This window comes from Zootoca vivipara, chromosome 4, assembly GCF_965207765.1.
Source record: "Zootoca vivipara chromosome 4, rZooViv2.hap1.1, whole genome shotgun sequence".
NCBI classification, from domain to species: domain Eukaryota; kingdom Metazoa; phylum Chordata; class Lepidosauria; order Squamata; family Lacertidae; genus Zootoca; species Zootoca vivipara.
The window spans coordinates 54,211,429-54,226,036 of record NC_142587.1 but is presented as its reverse complement, the minus strand read 5'-3'; positions in this window follow the sequence as shown (position 1 = coordinate 54,226,036).

Here is a 14,608-nt window from a genome sequence, read left to right as displayed (position 1 = left end):
CTGATAGCAGGGAGAGGCTGAATTAGGCTGTGTGTACACTATGGTTTTAAAGCACATTTGAAGGATGTTGGGAGTTGTTGTCAAACAGTACCATGTTGGCATTCTCTGATTTTGATATTCTAGGACTGAAATTATCATCTTGGCTTTGGGGGGATGGGGGTGTTCCTTATATCAGTTCCACAATGCCCTGCACCTGTGTGACCTTGCAGTTTGAACAACGCCTTGGGCAATTCTTCAATAATGCATCGAATGCATGTCTTAAAAGAAAGACATTGATGAATAATTGATAACCCATATTTTTGAACCTCTGCACAATATTCGCAACCCCCTTGATGTAAGCTGCAGCTATAAATGGCTTAAACACATGTCTTCCATAACAGTAATTTTACCTTTAATGCTTTTGACTAAACCTCGAAATAACCTCCACGTTAAGCTAGCTCTGGCACCCTGCAACAGTCCTAGTATGCAATTGGGTTTTGTGATTGCTTGCTTGCAAACTATTTCTCCTGGCCAGGAAAAATGCATTTGGAAAGAACTGCTTTCTTCATAAAGCAAAAAATAAAATAAAATAAAAAAGCATTCATCCCACCCTCCTGTCTCCCTATGACTGCGGCATATGTTCATGATCAAAACTGAACTATGCATGCCAGTTTTTTCCATCCATTAAAAACTTATTCCCCTCCCCTCCCCAATTCTTTAAATCCTACCTTTCCAGAAGGGAGCAGTAAGTTCAGAAATACTTTCCTGGTATTTTAGTAACATGATGAATGGTTTTGCCTTTTGAACTCTGCACCATCCTATTTTCAATAAAAGTTAGACTTCAGCTAAAGTAAATAATAAAATCAAAAAAGAGCACCACACCTGCTAGACATGAAAATTTTCCATCTCTAACTTAAAAGAAGAAGAAGATTGGTGGGGGAGATTTCAGCCTGTAAAACACACAGACAATGTGTGGGTACGTGTCAGTGCTGAATTCAATTATTTTGCTTTTTAATCCAGGTGTTTTATACTAAGACAATTTTCATGTTCTTCCATTCAATCAGTTTTTGTTTCTCTTTGCAATCAAATAAATTACAAAGGAATGGTTGTGTTCAAAGTCAGCAGGGTTTCAAAGCCATGAAAAGGGAAGAAAGATTCCATTGGTCCAATTGAACTTTGGATCAAGGCCTTGATAAATATATCTCATATAACCTGCAAATGCTATTTTAAAACTGAACAAACATTCAAATAAAAGTGTGGACTACATAAATCTGTGGAATTCACCACATGAGAATTCAGATTGAAATCTCTTCCTGTGCTTACAATATTTGCAGATTAACATCGCTGCCGAATTCTCTACTTGCATCTGGTCTCAGATTTGCATCTGGAAAGGTGACAGCTGGGAGCAGTACATAATTCCCATATAAGTTTGTCATTGGTTTGAGCTTTCGTGTGCATGCACACTTTTTCAGATATCAGATATTCCGGTGTCTGAAGAAGTGTGCATGCACACGAAAGCTCAAACCAATGACAAACTTGGTTGGTCTCTAAGGCGCTACTGGAAGGATTTTTAAAATTTTGTTTCAACTATGGCAGACCAACATGGCTACCTATACCTGTAACTATAATTCCCATATGTGTGAATTCTGGATGTTGTCATTTGTGACTCGGTTTAGGTGAAGTTGTGAAAAACATAGTATTCAAAGGCGAGCATTTGTCAACAGGAACAAATATTGGCCAATGATTTCCAAAAAAGAGGACTCTTTTGGGATGGATGTAGACGTCTGTTTAACTATTTAGTCTGGCTCTCTTTGTTTCTTATATAGAGGCCACTACAGATACAAAGAAAGTACAGGGCTCTTTGATTAGCTCCACCCTCGAGGTTGTGTGACTTCTTCCGGCCCCTAATGTGTTGAAGAACACCTTCTGAAGTATTGGTAGGGTTTTTGTTTACTACTGTAGGCTCGCCAAACAATTCAGAACTCTAATCTTCCAGGTTCTAAATTTCATGGGGAGCTACAACTCAACATACAGGATCAGGCTGGCCAACAGAGGTGGGGGTACTGGCAGTTTGTGCTCATGCCACCTCTGATGTTAAGGGGACTGAGGAAGCCGAGGGTAGCCAGGGCCAGCCCAAGCCATGTTGACACTTGAGGCAAACTCAAAATGGCACCTCACCTGCCAAGGAAGGAGGGTGAGTGAAGATCTACATCAGGAATGAAGGAGATAATCAAACCACCCTTATCCAATGTTCGAAGTGGGAAGCAAATGCCGTTTTGGGGGTCAATGGAAAGGGGAATGCTTTAAATCATGCCAGGCAGGTTCAGACCTCAGGAGACCCCAGAGGGCAGCCCCCACCACCTTAGAGGTAGAAGGAGACCAGCAGTGCCTCCTATTTGCCAATAGGCCTATGTAGAGGTGACATTGCAGGAGTCTGCAGAGGAGGAGGCAGATCTGACCTCCAAGAAGTGTGCTGCAACCGCCATTACCACTGTGGCAGTGGCAGCAGAGGTGAGGGATGTGTTCCTTGGAGGCTGGATCGGTTGCCTCACCATGCCTCACGAGTGCGACCCTGTTTGGTCCTGGCCTTGGGGCTGCTTCCACTGCAGACAATTTGTTTCTGGGTGATCAGAGCAGGGCATGAGTGTGTTTCCAGCCAGGTCTTAGCCCATGCTGTACCTTTCACCATCTGTAAAATGTGTCACATTTTCAACAAACCATCCTTTGGCATCACCCTATGGTTGCTGCATGTTCTTGGGTGGTGGTGGTGTCAGTGATGGCTGCCTGTGCATTTGTTTTGGGACGCTGATTATCTCCTCATGCAATTGTTGTATGCCTGGTCAGGGGTGTCTTAAGGTTATCTGGTGCCATGGTGCAGGGATCCCTCAGGTGCCCCCCACCCCCCCACGTTTCCCTCTGGATGGGCAGCACCTCTCCCTCTGGCCCCTCTGCAGCACACCCCGGTCCCCCCCCATGCCGCCATGGCACGCCTTCTGCTTCTTGCCGACCGCGGGCAGGACCGACGACAGCGATGCCGGACTCACACTCCGCCAAGCAGGGCCAGGTGCGGCGGGCAGCTGGAGAGGGTGGCCCGACGGGCGGGGACGCTGCCAGCTGTGCTCTGCCTCTGCCTCCGCTTGCTCGGCAGAAGCGGCTGCGCAGCACTGCCGTCCAGGGAGCCCTGGCTGCCGCGCCGATGGGAAGCTCACGGCTGGCTTCCCCGCAACCCGAGAAGAGGCAGGCGAGGGCGGTGCTGCCGGTGGGGCTTGAGGTGGCTCCTCTGGCAGGGAGGAGGCTCCGGGCGCGGCACGGCATGGCGGAGGCGCCCTCCAGAACTTGCCGCTGTGGCACCTTGCGCCAGTAGCCTCTATGCCTAAGACACGCCTGTGCCTGGTTGCTCTGTTGCTGTGTGTTGCTGCGTGATCGGCAGAGCATGTGGTTCGGCAGGCCCCACGTGTTGCTGATGCTGGGAATGCTGTGCAAGCCCTCCCCTTTCCCATGTGTTTACATTCTTGAGCTGGTGTTTCCTCGCTGCCTCCCATGGGTTAGCTCTGTGTGGCCTTGCAGTGTGTGCACACCTCACTGGGGGCTGGGGGCTGCTCCTCTTTGTCAACAGCTGGTCACGGTTTGCATGGTGATGCCAGCTGTGCTCCCTGTCTGTATTTTGGCTTGCTGCAGTGCTAATTCATGCTTTGCCAGGCCAGGGCCTGCTCAGGGTTACAGGATCTGGTGTAGGTTTCCACAATTCTCATTTGCACTGGCTCGCTCTACGCCATCGCCTTGTGCATTGGATTGCCCTGTAACTCATTGCAATTTTGCTTCATCAAAGTAAGGACTTATTAGGAAGAAGCTAGACTCCGTGCTCATTATGAATTTCAATGGCAAGTACTTTATTATTCTATCTAAGATTATGGGAGGAAATACAGACAACGTCATTTTTAATGTAATTTATCTGGCAGCTCAGAAAAGCCACTTATTACATGGAGATTTCAATTTGAAATGCCCAGGTCTACCTAAAGGGGAACAGTTATCAAGGAAATCTCAAGGAAGTGGGTGCTTGTCTTTTTTCCAAGTCTAACAACCTATGTTACATTTACAGCTGAGATGAGAAAGTAGTGGCAGAATTCTCCTTTAACAGAGGATGCATGTGAAATGGTGAAACGTTACGTCCCTCACATAAGCATTTGGTGGACAGAGAAGGTCAACACGTGAGACTTGTATAACGAATGAATACTAAAAGAACATGCATAAGAGAAGGAAACCGGATTGACGCAATTTCCTAAATGTAAAAATGTGGCCTGAATTGAATGTGATTCCCCTCAGGGTTATTTTCTTTTAAAAAATGCCAGCAAATGGCTCCTGGGACACAAGATATACCACATATGGTTTGGAAATGAAAACAGAGTTCATTGCTCACAGACTACCTTTCTGGTATTAAACTACTTTTTGTCCTGTTAGAAAGAGTGTATGATTGGCAACTTCTTCTGATTGTTTCATAGAATAGTCAATGTACCGTAATAGTCAGTCCAGTGTGACACAGATTCTCATTGGCTTCTTCTTCTTTTTAGTTCCTTTTTTAAGACACCAAAGTACAAAGTCTAAAATTAAAGCCTCTTTGGGAATGTACTCATATCTGTCCACTCCTCTTTATCTTGCAACAAGAGGACTATACTTAGCCAAGTAGAATTTGATGTCACAGGTTGGGCAGGAAAAGAGAAAACTGGGGACATCTATAGACTCATTCACATATTAAGACAGAACAAAGGTTCAAGCTGTGTGGACGACAACACTTCTTATATATGTTACGAAAAATAAAATGGCTCTGCTGTGTACAGCTGGATTGTGTGTGTCCCCCTTTAAGATATTTCTTACACATTTTTTTCCCAGAAGGATCCAGGACGGTTTACAACCATATAATCATGCAATTCAAAAATCCAACAAAACCATTAAAAATTTAATTTCATATTTGATGGCTGTATTTAAGATATTTTCTTTAGAAAACATTCTGTCCCACCCTTCTGCAGCCCATACACCACTCAGGTCAAAAGAATCTCATAAATAAATAACCATATAATTTATCTATGGTAGATGTGTTGTAGATTTTAATCTTTTTACTTGCACTTAATTAATTCTTGAAAAGCTCCCTAAGGTTTCTAGTCTGAAAAGTTTTACAGACTGAAAAAGAAAACTTTACCAGCAGATTAATGATCTCCTATGCTAAATAAAGGATCAACAGAGCCTTGCAGTTTATCTGTTAAAATGCATTTGATGGCATTTCCTATTTATGACTGAGGAGTGGCTGGAACTTGGAGACTGTTACCAGATTAAAGCAAAGAATCTGGAGCATTGAAGGGAATTTGGAGCATGTTGCACAAGTTTAGCTCTTTCATCAGCTTCCGCTGGTATCATGCAGAAGTGTGCTGTGGTTCAAGCTTTTGTAAAACCCAATCAGTCAGCTGAGCAAGAAGACAGAGAGGCCATGGAACCCCATCAGAATGAAAGTAAACCACATGAAACCTGACTCAGTGTGACAACTTGGATAAAGTCTTGTTTCCACAAATATCCTGAAGATATTGAATATTTGTTCAAAGAAATTGAAGCTATAGTTGGCAGTTCTTCTTTCTTTCAGCAATTATTATGAACCGAGTATGTCTCGCATGATATCAACCTACATGCATGAAGCTGGTGCCACTTGCTGACATCTCCCACTAAACCCTACCATGTGCTAGCAGCAGTTTTCAAAAGCTTCCCTTTAATTTCTTATTCTGAAATTGAAGTGTGCTATTTTCTCTACAGCACTGGTTCCCCCCATCCCCAGAGTATCTTGGAATCTTATCAGGAGTTCCTTACTTAGAGGATAGCAGAAAGACTGCCATGAATCAGGCTGCTGTCTGAAATCATCTAATGAGACCCTCCTACTGGACCTTTCACCACTTGATGTATGGTTGGTGGGGATGTTGGAGAGAGCATTTCCTGCCATGACGTACAGAATGGGGCACTCCCTGCACCAAAAGGATCAGCTGTCTCTCAAATTATCTGAGTTCTGCCACTGTTGGTGGTGAATGAAACGCAGGAGCTAAATGTAGGAAGAGCTTAGGAGGTCAAGGCCAATGGTCCATCTGCTCCAGCATTTTCCTTGAACAATGGCCAAGTGGATGCCAGCAGAAAGCCAGCAAGCAGGGCCTGAACACAGCAGCATTGTCCTCTCTTGTTATTCATAGCAACTGGTATCCATGGCTTACAGCTGCCGACAGTAGAGGTGGAGCATAACCATCATGGCCCCCATGGCACCCATGTCCACAAGGAGTTTTTTTAAAAAAAATGCAGGCAGCACCATAAAGAAATTCTCTTACAAAAAGGAAGAAGGAATGATTGGTGTTTTAAGAAGGGGTCCTAAAAGTCTGAAGCATGACTACAGTCTTTTACATACAGTAGTTACCTGGAATAAGCTCCGCTGATCTGCATTCTTCTGATTGCATAGGTTGTATCTGCCCAGAGGCAGTTCCAGTTCCCTCGCTGCGAGAAGCCAAGTTACAGGAACCAGGGAACCAGGCAGAGGGTCTTCTCAGTAGTGGCACCTGCCCTGTGGAACGCCCTCCCACCAGATGTCAAAGAGAAAAACAACTACCAGACTTTTAGAGGACATCTGAAGGTAGCCCTGTTTAGGGGAGCTTTTAATGTTTAATAAATTGTTGTATTTTAATATTTCTGCTGGAAGCCACCCAGAGTGGCTGGGGAAACCCAGCCAGATGGGCAGGGTATAAATAATACATTATTATTATTATTATTATTATTATTATTATTATTATTATTATTATTATTATTATTGCAAAAACCGCTGAGATTTAGCAATGATCTTGAGCCAGTGGGAATGGGATCCTAAGCTTTTTATTAGAACTGCAAACCATCTTGCAAAGAAGGGCTATCATTTTAAATGGGAATGTGAAGTCAAATTCCATCAAAGAAAAGGAACCGAAAGTCTTATTACCTCTTCATTTATCTACTAGATCCAGTGGTGGAGGAACCCTCTCCGGCACCCGTGGCGGGGCATCCCATACAGACTGCGCATGTGCGGCAGCCCGTACGGACGCTGTGCAAGCAGCATCCCGTACGGACTGCGCACACGTGGCAGCCCGACCGATCGCCATGCAAGAGGCAGCCCGTACAGATGCCTGTATGGATGACACATGAGAGCGGCAGCCTGTACGGATGCTGCGTGAGTGGCGCCCATGCAGACTGCGTGCGCCCTTGGCCACTCTACAGCTGGGGGGAGCCAGGGGCCATCTTGTCACCTCCCTCCCCAGACTGGCACCCGGGGCAGACTGCCCCCTCCGCCCCCCACTTTGTACACCTCTGACTAGATCATGGTGGTTCAGTTGATTTCCTGGCTGCTCCTGCAGATAACATAATTGCTGCTGCACTGAAAAATTTCCTGGAATTAATTCCCTTGCATTCCACCTTCACTGGCCACCCACCCCACACCTGAAGACAACATTCCCTGGCATTCTTCATTCCTTTGAGAAGCAGGATTTCCTTGGTTTTCACTTTGGCTCTTTCGAGCGTTACTTTTATTACTTTATTGCCACGCTGGTATTTTTAATAGGTTTTAATGTTCCTTCATACTTGGCACCAGTCATCCGTTCTTCGGTTACCTCTAGATTGGATTATTCTGATTCAATCTACAAGGAGCTTCAGTTGGTCCAAAATGCAGCAACCACACTTGTGTCTGACACTCGCCGATTTAACTCCAACCTAACGTCAGCTCCATTCTCTTCCTCTTTGCTTCCAGGCTCAACCCAAAACACTGAATCAAGCCTTTCTACAAACTTCCAACTTGTCCAAATTATAAATTGCCAAACTGTCCATCTACCTGTCTTTCACCAGTCACTGCCACAGGCAGCATAGATCACTGGTCTCAAACTACACACCTGCCGGTGAATTGCCCATTCAGGAAACCTTCAAACCCCCAGAGCCATTTGTGTTCTTTGTTGGTTCCCTGATCTCTTGGCTGTTCGTGTTGAAATCAACAGGAAGCCTCCCAGTTTATTTTACTGGGGTTTGGCTTGTATTGCATAAAAATGTGAAGGACTGTGCATTAAGGATGTTGCTTTTGCTTCAACATTACCAAGGAACTAAAGATATACATTGGGTTTAGGCTCTTAGAAAGAGCCCCTCTTTTAAAAAGATAATTATACTTTTGTTTATCCAATTAGCATAAATAAGCCTTTGCTGGTTGCTGAAACATGGTATACAATCTATAAACATCCTTAGCTACTGTAAATAAAAAAAGTTTATTTAAGAATCTGAAATAACCAGCATGCCTTGCCATGCATAGCTTCAGCGTTTACTGTTTAGGAAAGTATCCTCACATTGTCCCTTCCCAACAGAAAATATTTTGTTTCTCCAGAATTATGTAGCCTGTGAAGGAAGGGTGGGGAACCTCAGACCTCCTGGGAACTAAATGTGGCCCTCTAGTTCTGTCTATGTGGCACTCAGAATCCTCCCTAGGCCACGCCACTCACAAGCTCTGCTACACACTCTACACAAGTGTTTTTTTGCCCTACAGTAGTTTTAAGATGGCAAATGAATGGATCAATGTGTGTATATTCATGAATCAAATTTTTAAAAACAAAACAAGAAGGTAGACAGCCTGCCAGGACGGAAGACAGACAGCTGAGCCAGCATTATGTTTGCTGGCATGCATGTCTTTAATTTTTTCCGTTATGAGCTCTATTTTAATCTTATTCTGGCTTTACACTTTGTTTTGATTTGTAGCACACAGTCTGCAGATCTTTCCTCGAGGTCGCCCTACTGACTGCCCAGTCTTAGGGCTAAATTTTGTTTCATTCTTCTGTTTTATATAGGAAAATGCAGCACTCTTTTGGATAGTAATTCCATTCAGGTAATTGCCAAACCCCAAGAAAATATATTGATATCAACCTAAGTTTCATCAGTAAACGGTGGAATGGATCCTTCAGGATGATCTTAAAATGTTAGTGCAATAACAGTTTAAATTTATTCTCACTAGGTACCTTAAATGCTGCTGCTAGGGTTATATTCCTACCAGCTAGCAGTAAATGCCACTGTCATGCATTTATTACCGGTATGTAGATTTATCTGCATGTCATGCTCAGCGCAAGTAAGGGTGACATTGTTTTGTTTCTGTGTTGTCATGAAATAAGACTGGGTGCAATCTAGCTCCTTTAAATTGAAAGCTTTTCTCATTTGGTGGAAAGGAAGGTGGATGTTATTTAAGATGCTCACGTGGTAAAAGGTAACCATTAGGTCCAGTCGTGACCGACTCTGGGGTTGCGGCACTCATCTCGCATTATTGGCCGAGGGAGCCGGCGTACACCTTCCAGGTCATGTGGCCAGCATGACTAAACCGCTTCTGGCAAACCAGAGCAGCGCACGGAAACGCCGTTTACCTTCCCACTTGGAGTGGTACGTATTTATCTACTTGCACTTTGAGGTGCTTTCAAACCACTAGGTTGACAGGAGCTGGGACCGAGCCACGGGAGCTCACCCTGTCACAGGGATTCGAACCGCCGACCTTCTGATCAGCAAGTCCTAGGCTCTGTGGTTTAACCCACAGCACCACCCGCGTCCCATTCATGCATAAGGTATAAATAATTATAATTTTGCATCTTTTAAAAAATGGCGGATGCATGAAGGGAATGTGTTCTTTCAGAATTACGTATGCTACAGACAATTTTACAAACAAAAAGATAATTGTGTTATATCCAAAACAAGGAACTCTGCTTTGGGACATATTTGGACAGGCAATAGTTTCAAACGATAAACAGCCTTTTGGTGACCCCTTTCAATCTGAGTGCTTGGAGGCATTCCACATAGGAAAATGGCCATGTGTGGCACTGAGCCACCAGTCTTCAGCGCCCCAATACAAATAATCTCTTTTGTATTTAATGGTAGTCACAACCCATCAATTTTAAACATTACAAAACTCCAGTGAATTATTGGTTATTTATGAATACAAGGACTAAGACAATCTGCTAGGAGACAGGTTGCTGCATAACCATGTATGGAGCTTTCCAGATGTTGTTAGACTCCAACTCCCATCAGCCTCACCAGCTTGGCCAATGGCTCAGGATGATGGGAGTTGTAGTCCAACACTGTTTACTTATCCCTGTGGTATACTGTTCTTGTCCATTATGATTTTTTTGTAGGTGAAAGCATAGCAGTTGCTTCTCTAGGTATTGTGAGAGACGTTATTCACAGGACCAGCCATGTGTTGCACCACCCCCAGAAGGCTCAGATGATATATGAGCTGGTCTAACTTCTGTACATATTGGGATCCATTCCGTGCCCCTCCCTGCTAGCCAAAGCAGCTACAAAAATGGAGAGAGCTAGCTAAAATAAAACAGATGGGGTGTGGAAGGTTGCAAATCCTTCACACCCTTTGACTATTGCTTTTGATCAAATCCACTTTGGAATTCCTGTTTTCCAAGAATGGACTCCTGGTGGGTGGGGGAATATTCTGACACTGAATTTAGACTTACACATGCGCTGCCACCTGTTGCAAGTTTTCTTTGGCTTTGCAAAGCTTTTCAACTACTAGGATTGATGGGGTCGTGCAGAGGAAGCAAAAGAAGACAGAGACTATGTAAGGAATGAAATGCAGAGTCCTTTTATTGCAGTTATAAGAATGACAGGCAACAGTATGCGTTTTCAGCGTGTTAAAGTGGGCATTTTATCAAGTGGCCACCTTGAAATTATTGCTGTTTTTATAGTGTGTTCCTCTTAACTACTAACATATGTGGCCTTGCACTTAATGACAAAGTGGGAACAAAATATATTTTACACACTGTTACTAGGGCTGAACATTTGCCTCAGACAAGGCATGAACCTGAGGCAAGACTCTCTGTTTGGAGGTATTTGGTCTGAGATCCACTCCTCTCTACCTTCTCTGATGCTTGAAATGCTGCTACTAGCTCAGATGACTTCACAAGGGCTAAGCTAATTCATAGTAACATAGGAAGCTCCCTTATGCTGTCAGACTCCAACTGAGTCCTAGGTTTGTCATTAATGTCTACTCTCAGTTTGACTAAAGTTGGATACAACACATAGGATTGTCTGCTCAGACATGTGGCTGATAAGCCAAGAACCATAGAAGAGGTCTTTTATATCACCTGCCACTCATCTTTATTATTATTATTGAAGATGCTGGAGGAATCGAACCCAGCACTGATCCTTTGCTCCTCCTGCAAAATAGAAATATTTAAAATATAATAGCTCCAAAGTGCAACTTCCTAATAGGTATTAAAAAAAAAACACTTTCCCATTTCTGAACCCCAGAACTCAATTCTCAACAGATCTACTCAGAAGAAAGAAACTCTTGTTTCAATCCACAGGGCTGAATTACATCACCACTGAGCATATGACTGAACATATGGCGAAGGGGGCGTGTGTCCCTTATTGCAGGTGGCTGGTTTGGTGCTTTTTTATATATAAACAGCTCGTCTGAGAACTCCACTGTGGGTCCAGATGAAAATGGGTGCAGCACTCTTAAATGTTCCAAAAGTGGATTGAGACATGGCACATTCAATTCTCTGACCTCAGGGTCCATAGCAGATCATGAGAAAACTATACTTAGCACAACTGTCCTTTTAGACAAAGCACAAATGTGAACACATAGAGGATTTCCATTTGTTTTAAGAGGTGTCTTTCCCCTTAAAAGGAAAAATGCAGATCGAACAAATACAAAAGTTATTTGTCTTTCTTTCATGATTCTGCTCCACTACTTCAAGAATGAAATGGATATAGAGGAATTGTTTATGAATTTTGCTTCCAATATCTCAAAATTGGTTGTGGAGGAAGTTTTTAAGGACTTTAAAAGAGAGACAGGGAGAGGTTCTATCCATATTAAACAGTCATAATTTATTCACTTGCAATGAACTCTCCTGATAAGTACTTTCAAAGCCAGCTTTACATTTTTCATTTGATATTTGACCTGAGTAATTCATCTGTATGCATTGGCTTTAAGCATTATTCTTTTTAACTTTCACTCCTTATGACTTCACCTCTGTTTCTGTATGTTGAGTTACCATGGAGCTCTCTGATCATGTTGAGATTTCAAAAAGTAGATGAATGCATGCTGGCATTTCAGGAAGGAATAACTCATTTGGAATGTGAGGGCTCAAAAAATTAAGTCTTTGGATGAGCAAAATATACAGCAAGCTTGCTGGATTTTATCCACACGCTTAGCATGATGCATTTATTAATTCTTATGCATAAAAACCAGCAAGCCAATTCCCATAACAACAGAGGTGAAAGAGTCACCATTAAGTGACTTTCCCCTTCAGACTTTGTGTGGTAAAATGGTCTTGGGAAATCTTTGTTTTCCAGCATTTTTCATGGAACACTTACTTGTCATTTTAACACATAAGATTCCATTCACCAAACCATTTTACTTGTGCAAATAGTGCCCAGCCATTTCTATGCCCAGCCATTCTCTCCACTACATTAGAGGAATGTGAAGCAATAAGGGAAAGAGGTTGTTTGTGGTGGAGAGAATGGCCAGGAACAGAGGGGACTATGGCATTAGACCCCTCTTTTAAAGTTTAAAGGGCTAACTGTGCTCGGCCACCTTGCATTTAAGGTAGACATTAGGGTCACTTCTGAGTGAGACATTCCTTTTTGTGAAATAGTCCAAGATCTCTAAGACACCTCTTACAAATAGATGCCATCTGCCTAAAGCAGCACAGAAAGCTTGCAGGGCAGTTGTTAGTGGAAGTTTGTATTATTTCTGTTGGTGTAAAACATGGGTAGGCAAACTAAGGTCCAGGGGCCAGATCCAGCCCAATCGCCTTCTAAATCCGGCCCGCGGACAGTCTGGGAATCAGTGTGTTTTTACATGAGTAGAATATGTCCTTTTATTTAAAATTCATCTCTGGGTTATTTGTGGGGCATAGGAATTGGTTCATCCCCCCCCCCCCGGAAATATAGTTCAGCCCCCCGCAAAGTCTGAGGGACAGTGGACCGGCCCCCTGCTGAAAAAGTTTGCTGATCCCTGGTGTAAAACAAATAAAGGGTTCCTAAACTCCAACACATTTATGTGTATATTACTTATTCTTTTATTTCTTACATTTATGTATGGCTACCTTGGAAGCATCTCAAAGCAATTTAATAACAAAAGACTCAAAAATAGAAACATACATACCTAAACAAATACCCCGCTAGTTCATAAAACATATCAAAAGCAGTTTACAACAAACGTTACATTAAAACGTACAGTAAAAACTACATCAAAAAGATTAGAACCAGACACCAATTAACCCTTGTGGAAAGATGTATTCTTAATTGACTGCCTAGGCCGGGCAGAATATACAGAAACAATTTAAACTCTTGTGATGGTAAAGAAATAGTTTCAAATGCACAATAGATAGTTTCAGACTGGGGTACAAATCTCCACTTAAAAGGAAGGTCTCCAGTGGGTTGTCGTTGGGATCCATCTGTCTTGGGAGACAAGGAAGAAATGCACCTTTAGGGATGAAGTCAAAGTTACAGCATGTGCTTGGCTGTAGAGACCAATATGGGAGAAGACCTGTTTTGTTGCAGCTGGAGCAGACAAAGGTATCTGGTTGTGCTGTGCTGCAGATGAACCATGATGTTTCTTCTCTTTGGGCTCCTCCCAGTGGTTAGGTAATGTGCCAATGACTACTGGCTAAAGCTGTGTCAGAGCATTTGCCTCATTGCTGACAATGGCAACACTTGCAAAAGGTACAAAGGCACAAAGAAAGCCTTTGGACCAAGTCAGGAAAATTGTACTGCTCAAAACCTTGTCAGGAGAGATCATCACAGGTTGCAACGAGCAGGTGAAGCAGTGGGCAAAGCACTATTGAGAACTGCAGTCACAGGAAAACATGGTCTCTGACAAAGCAATTGACAGTGTCCACTAGGCTCTGCCTGTCTTGAAAGAGTTGGATGTCCCTCATTCCCTTGATGAGTCGAAGAACACCATCACCTTTCAGGCATGTGGCAAAGCCTCAGGACAGGACAAAATCTCAACAGAAGTGCTGAACGCTGGCTTTAATTCATCCTTCATTGCACACTTCAACAGCGTCATTGTGCAGTGTTGGGAACTGACAATAGAGACACACCTGTTTCATACATAATGGGAGAGGGTTCCAAAGTGTAAGCATCACAAGGACAAAGGCCCTCTTCTGACACTGAATGGAAATGGACCGCTGCATGAGACAGCATCTTCAGAAAGCCCTTTCCTTGAAAAGTGCAGTGATTGGTTGGGTATATAAGGGGTGGTATGTTCTTTTAGGTCTCAAGCAGTATAGGACTTTATATGTCAGAACCAGCACCTGGTTGGGATGGCCCTTGTGGTCTCTTCCAACTTTATGATTCTATGAAACGCATGCGCTGCACTAAAAATAATGCATTGTGCACTGTAAAGCTCATTTTGGTAGAAACAGAGTCTTGCCTCAACTGCAACTAAACACTGTTCCTCTCATAAAAGTTTTCCTTTTTTTATTGAGTGCAGATAGCTGGCTTGGCAGCTCTCTGTTTAGAGAGGAAGCCACAATTCCTACCCAGGAGGGGTTACAGCATTCTAGCAATGATATAATCCAGACACATTAGATGAGGCTCCAAATTCCTG